Consider the following 7,561-nt stretch of genomic DNA (forward strand, 5'->3'; position numbering starts at 1 on the left):
CTTAGAAGTGACTCAAGTGAAGCGACATCAGTAACCTGTGACGGAACCACCGAGGACAGGTGAGGTGGACACCGAGAGGGCATGGGGCAGAGCAATTCACTCTCAGAATCCCCCACGGCACCACAGCGATTTCTGTGCCATGATCTGAAATTGTGTCTAAAACGTTAGGGCTTCCAGTAAGCCAAGTCATGGTTCCTGTAGAAAGTAGGGCAAACATAGATTTACAGTTGGAAAACACAGAGTTTATTCTTGTATTATTACTTATTAATTACTGTCTTATTTTCCATATGAACAACTGTAAACCTACATTCGCCCCGCCCTGTATATTTTGATCAAGGGATTCTTGTTGTTGAGGTAAACTGATCACTTCACTGTTCCTTGTCAGAAACTTCTAATGATATGTTTTTGTCTTTGTCGGCGTTTCAAGTAAAGTAGAAGAGCTCTCCGGGCTTGATGATGGGAATGAAGACCTTGACTTTCGCAATTCATGTGTGTAAGTGAGTTTGAAGTTCGGAGGGAGGGAGCTATTGGTGCAGCTCTTACCTGTGGGCAGGTAGGGCTTATGCGGAGGCAAGGAGAAAATGGAGGAGTATGGGAAGATTATCAAAATGTTTGAGAGGGAATAATGGTACACAATACATCATTCTAGTTTAATTTACAGAAACGTAGCATTTTAAAAAATCATTTATCACAATTAAATGTTCAAAAAGTATGACCGTATCATTAGTAGAGTGTGATTTCATTACAATCTCTTTCTTAATAGAGAAATGCAGAATGACACTTACTCTTCAATTGTGTCCCTTCCTCGTTTTTCCTGGATATATATTCGGATTCCTGGTTTTGTTGATTTTATCTGTGAGCCAGTGGGACTGACAGTAAAATGAACATGTTTTTCTGATCACATTTTTGCTTGTTGGAATTCTATTTGTTTCTTGGTTTGTTTAAAGAATTTAACCATGTGAACAGGAAGACTTTCATCACCTAGACCAGGAGTAGGCCAGCTTTTCCTGAAAAGGGCCGGATAGTAAATGTTTGTAACTCTGGGGGTCACCTGTGTACTCTCTGTCTCAGCCACTCCGCCCTGATGTTACAGTGTGAGAGTCACGTGGACAGCGTGCAAACAAATGGGTGCATCCCAATAAAACACGACTTTCCAAAGCATCTGGCCGTCTAGATTCAGTCCACAAGCTGCAGATTATCACCTCCTGCTCTACACACCTTATCTGCAGCAACCGTCCACGTGTTCTCTTCAGCTGTGTCCGTTTCCGCCTTGTAATGTTTATTCACTTTCGGTTTTTGGATTCCTCACATAAGTGAAGTCATATAGTATTTATCTTTTTCTGTCTGACTTATTTCACTTAGAATAACACCCTCTAGATCCTTCCAAGTCATCACAAATGGCAAGATTTTATTCTTTTTTTTATTGCTGAATAATATCCCATTGTGTGTATATATCTCTTCATCTATTAATGGACACCAAGGTTTCTTCCATGTCTTGGCCATTAGTAGTAGAACTGCAATGAACACATGGGTGCATACATCTTTTTGAGTTAGTGTTTTTGTTTTCTTCGGATAAATACGGAGAAGTGGAATTGCTGGAGTATATGGCAACTCTATTTTTAATTTTTGGAGGAATCTCTGTACTGTTTTGCATAATGGCTGAAGTAATTTACAATCCCACCAACAATGCACAAGGGTTCCCTTTTCCCCACATCCTCCTAGCACTTCTTATTTGTTGATTTATTCTCGATAACCATTCTCACAGTTGTAAAGTAGTATCTCATTATTGTTTTAATTTGCATCTCCCTAAGGATTAGTAATGTTGAACATCTTTCCTCATGTCTGTTGTCCACTGTATGTCTTCTTTGGAGAAATGTCTATTCAGGTCCTCTGCCCATTTTTCAATTAATTGTTTGGTTTTCACTGGTGTTATGTTGTATGAGTTCTTTATATAGTTAGGATAGTAACCCCTTGGCCAGATGTTTCATTTGTGAATGTCCTCTTCCATTTAGTAAAATGTCTTTTCATTTTGTTGATAGTTTTCTTTGCTGTGCAAAAAAATTTTAGTTTGGTGAAGTCACACTTATGTATCTGTTTATTTTTGTTTCTCTTGCCCAAGGAGACATATCCAGAAAACTACACAATGTTAAGAGTGATGTCAAAGTTTACTAAGAATTTACTGCCAATGTTTTCTTCTAGGAGTTTTTTGTTTGTTTGTTTGCTTTTTAGGAAAGAAAGAAAATGGATTTATTAGTTTGTTGATTTGTTTGTTTTATTGTTGGCACTATTACAGATGTCCCCCATTCCACCCAGCCCCTGATCGTACCCAGCCTTCGTCACGTTGTTGTCTGTGTCCATGGGCTTTGCATACATGCACCTGTGTTCTCTGGCTGATCTCTTCCAACCCTCCACCCCCACCTCCCTCTCCTCGAATCTGGCAATCTCTCCCACGTATCCATGCCTCTGGTTTTATTTTGTTCATCAGTTTATTTTGTTCATTAGATTCCACATATGAATGAGATCATGGTTTCAGGCCTTTCATTTAAGTCTCACCCATTTTGAGTTAATTTTTGTATATGGTGTAAGAAAATAGTCTGATTTTATTTGTTTTGCAAATGTATATCTAGTTTTCCCAATATTATTTATTGAAGAGAATGTCTTTACCTCGTTGTATATCCTTATCTCCTTTGTCATAGATTAATTGACCGTATAAGTGAAAGTTTATTTCCGGGTTCCGTATTCTATCCCATTGATCTATATGTCTGTTTTCATCCAGTGCCATGCTTTTCATTATTGTAGCTTTGCAGTATAGTTTGATATCAGGAAGTATGACACTTCCCACTATGTTCTTTTTCAAGATTCCTTTGCCTATTTGGGATTGTTTGTGGTTTCATATACATTATAGGATGAGTTTTCCTAATTCCGAGATGAATGTCATTGGTATTTTATTAGGGATTGCACTGAATCTGTGTATTGCTTTATGGAGCAAGGACATTTTAACAATGTTAGTCCTTCCAATTCATGAGTAAGATACATCTTTCCACTTATTATACTTCTTTAATTTTTTTCTTCATTGCCTTACAGTTTTCTGAGTAGGTCTTTTACCCCTTTGGTTAAATTTACTCCCAGGTATTGTATGCTTTGTGATGCAATGGTAAATGGGACAGTTTTCTTAATTTTTCCTTCTGATTATTGTTATTGGTGTATAGAAATGCAGCAGATTTTCACAAATTGATTCTATATTCTGCAATGTTATTGAATTCATTTATGAGTTCTCACAGTTTTCTCGTGGAGTCTTTAAGGGCTTTGTATATATAGTATCATGTCATCTGCAAATAATGAGAGTTTCACTGCTTTATTTCTGATTTGAATGCCCCCTTTTTTTGGTTACCTGATTGCTGTGTCTAGGGCTTCCAATGTTGTATTGAATAGAAACAATGAGAGTGGACATCCTTGTCTTGTTCCTGATTTTAGAGAAAAAGCTTTCAGCTTTTACCATTGAGTACGATGTGGCAAGTTGTGAGTTGGTCTCGTATAATCTTTATCATGTTGAGATGTTTCTTTTGTACCCACTTTGTTGAGAGTTTTATCATAAAAGGATGCTAAATTTTGAATTTTATTAATTGTGACTTGTTTATGCCTAATCTCACTGAGAATACTTCCTATTACTCTGGTCCGAAGACATCTTCACCATGTACTCAACGGCAAGGAAATAACACATTCTTAAAATTGCATGTCTGAAGCGCAGACATTTTCATGGGATTTTTCTTCTGCTCCTTTCTTAGCCAGTGATTTAGCCATCAAATATTGTGTCGGTGTGGGGGAGTGAGTAGAGTTGAAGAGGAAATTGAATGGCCACTTGGGCAGTGTGTTGGTGTCTTGACAAAGATTCCATGGAAAACAAAAGGGAAACTGATGAATAGAAATAGTTCTTCAAATTACCCATGAACTTCCTTTTCTACAACCTCTTTCAGTATGGGCCTTCAGTGAATAGTTCATTCTGCCACTTAATTAATACGAAGGGTCCGGAGTATGCCAGATGACTGTAATGGGTAATGGCGATGTCAGCAATGTGCACTGATTGAGTACCTACTGTATGTCAGGTGGTTTGCCAAGCCAGCACCGTTTATGTAGACCTTGCCCCACATCCCTAGAACAATATTGCTCAGTAGGTATTATCATAAGCCCTGTTCTCTTTATTAGGAAACTAGAGTTTTGAGAAAATGTCAGTATGTGTTCCAAGTTATGCGTTCGGTGCAGCCAGAACTCTAGGTAACAAAAATGTTCAGGAAAGTGTTGCCAAAACAAACAACACCCGCCCCCCAAAAAACCTCGTAGTTCATTGCACACTGATCTGCAAGTACATACTTTATCAAACTAAACCAGGGAAGGAGGGAAGCCAGCACCCATGAGAATACAGCGGGGTTACAGGGTTACTTTACAAGCCAGTGAAAATGCTCTGACGCAGCACAAAAGGTAAGGAGGAGACGAAGTGATGTGAGCTGTGTAGCATTTCAACCTGTAGGAACTGGAATTCAGTTCTCACTCCCTTCCCTTTCTTTTCCACGGTCAGAATCCCGCGGGCTCGGGCAGCTCTCAGCAGTCAGCCTGGTTGTGCAGTCGCCTAGAGACGCCAGAGTTTCCTGGCCAATTAGAATCCCCATCAAGGCCTGGGCTTTGGCACCATTCTACAGCACCCAGGGCGGTGCGTGTGTCCCTGGGTTGCAGGTGATCGCAACGTTGCCTCTGCCACCAAGTTCCCTACCAGTTTTCTTCCAATGTTATCAGAAAACAACTTGACATCCCTTCTTTTATTGTTGCTGTTATTGTTGTTGTTGTTGTTGTTGTTGTGGATATGCTGCTTGTCTGCCTATTAACTATACATGTTCTGCAATGGGGCTTGGGCCAGGGGTGGGGCAAAATTTAGATAGATTGAACAAGGCAAGCGTTTGTATCTTCCTCTCCATTCTCCAGCCTTGGGCGCAGGCTTTGAGCCCTGCCTCAGGGTCAGTCCCACTTGGGGTGGAATTTGGGTCCCCTGTTGGCGGCATCAGCAGGGCAAGAGACTGCTCCTTAATGGAGCAGTCTCCAGTCGTGGGGTAAAATGAGGCATAACCGGAGGCTCCGTCAAACAGGCTCCACCTCCTGTTGATGGGAGGAGCCCATTTGCTAGGGTGTTTCTCCTTCGACCTGTATCTTACGGAAACGCCTCACCTCCCGAGTGTACTTGCCAACCCAAATGCGACTCTCGTGAACTGTTGTTTTCATGGGGGCATTGTTTCAAGAGATGAGTCTTGTAAGATACGAGTATCATTTACCCCCTGCCCAGCCCTGAAGCCCTTAGTTTATTGCTGTGGACACAGGTCTGCAAGATTTGACGACTTGTCCAGGACCCCACAGCTGGCTGATGAGAGAGCTGTGACCCAGGGCCCCCCTCCCACTCCCTCTGTCACCGGGCTCTGGGGCTTTGGTGGATGACTCCAAGTTTTGTCTCACCGTGGCCTTGTGGTTGGGGCTTTACAGGCAAGAGAAATATTGCTAAACATCCAAAGTTTAGTGTTTTATTCATATATATATTCCATATAGGAACAAAAAAAAATCATGAAGCAGAAAGGTGACAAATTGAGTTATTAGTGAAAAGCACTTCATTATGAAACTTCTGAAGACATTTTTAAGAATTATATTTATAAAGGCCTTTGTTTGCTGGTTAAATTGATATTATCTGTTAGAAGGAATCGGTGATACACTTGAGAATGCCGGAACTTGATTTTTAATTCTTTTAACTCACAATTCTTTTTGCAGCGGCAAGATTAAGAGAATCATGTTATTAATTGTTTCATCCATTATATTCAGGTATGTGAGACTCTAGAAAAGGAGATAATTAAATATGTATAATACTCAATATCAATAGTTTTAATGAAAAAGGATCTGGGAGAAAAAAAACATTTCCATCAGTATGTTGCTAAACAGTCCCTGTGCCCCATTTAATATAATGCAATGTAATTCTTGAAATTTTAGTCTAAGCTGAACATTAAGGATTTCAAAGAAATGCCATTTGCCTAAGTCTAATAGTAAAACATTAATATTTTTATCTGTAAAAGTAAAAATAATGAAACATGCATTTTAAGATTCTATAATTGTGTATTTATTTGTTTAGAATCACTCTTTAGTTATGGAAACATTCTACTTAGGCGTCTTCTCCACATGATAGTAAGATTTCACACTAATACAGAGTCACACAATATACTTGTTTCCTTTTAAGTGTATAATATTTTAATCTGTGTTGCAATAAAAAAAGTAACTTGAAGGTTAATTTATCTCCATAGATTATGCAAATAGTATAGTCATGTATGGAGAATTTGTTTAAACTATATGTGACTCATTAAAAAAATCACATTTAGATAAAATTTGAAAGCTAAAAAGACACAGAAGTTTTTAAAAAGTTTTTGCACAGTAAAGAAAACCATCAGCAAAATGAAAAGACAACCCACTGAATGGGAGAACGTATTCATGGATTAACATCTGATAAGAGGTTAACATCCAAAATTTATGAAGAACTTATAAAACTCAACACCAAAAAAACCCCAAACTATTTAATTAAAAATGAGCAAAGGACCTGAATAGTCATTTCTCTAAAGAGGACATACCAATGGCCAATAGACACATGAAATGATGCTTGATATCACTAATCATGAGGGAAATGTAAATGAAAACCACAATGAGATATCACTTCACAAAGGTCAGAATGCCTATCATCAATAAGTCAACAAACAACAAGTGCTGGCGAGGCTGTGGAGAAAGGGGAGCCCTTGTGCACTGCTGGTGGGAATGCAGACTGGTGCAGCCCCTGTGGGAGACAGTGTGGGGTTACCTCAAAAAATTAAAAATGGAACTCCCTGTGATTCAGCAATTTCACTTCTGAGAATTTATCCAAAGAAACCAAGGGAACTCCAGACACTAATTTGAAAGAATATATGCACCCTATGTTCACTGCAGGGTTATTTCCAATCGCCAAGATGTGGAAGCAGCCCAAGTGCCCATCAGTAGATGCATGGATAAAAAAGCTGTGGTCCATTTACACAATGGAATACTACTTGGCTGTAACAAAGAGGGAACTCTTACTTTTTATGACATCGTTGATGGACCTGGAGAACATTATGCTAAGTGAAATAAGCCAGTCAGAGAAAGACAAATACCATATGATTTCACTTACACGTGGAATCTAATGAACAAAGTAAACTAACAAACAAAATAGAAACAGACTCGTAGATACAAAGAACAGACTGACAGCTGCCAGAGGGGAAGGGCGTTGGGGCCTGGGTGAAAAAGGTAAAAGAAAATAAGCAAAGAAAGAAAGGGGAAGGGAAGGGAAGGGAAGGGAAGGGAAGGGAAGGGAAGGGAAGGGAAGGGAAGGGAAGGGAAGGGAAGGGAAGGGAAGGGAAGGGAAGGGAAGGGAAGGGAAGGGAAGGGAAGGGAAGGGAAGGGAAGGGAAGGGAAGGGAAGGGAAGGGAAGGAAGGGAAGGGAAGGGAAGGGAAGGGAAGGGAAGGGAAGGGAAGGGAA

The sequence above is a fragment of the Phyllostomus hastatus genome, unplaced genomic scaffold (assembly GCF_019186645.2).
Source record: "Phyllostomus hastatus isolate PE091 unplaced genomic scaffold, TTU_PhHast_1.1 phas_contig_29, whole genome shotgun sequence".
NCBI lineage: Eukaryota > Metazoa > Chordata > Mammalia > Chiroptera > Phyllostomidae > Phyllostomus > Phyllostomus hastatus.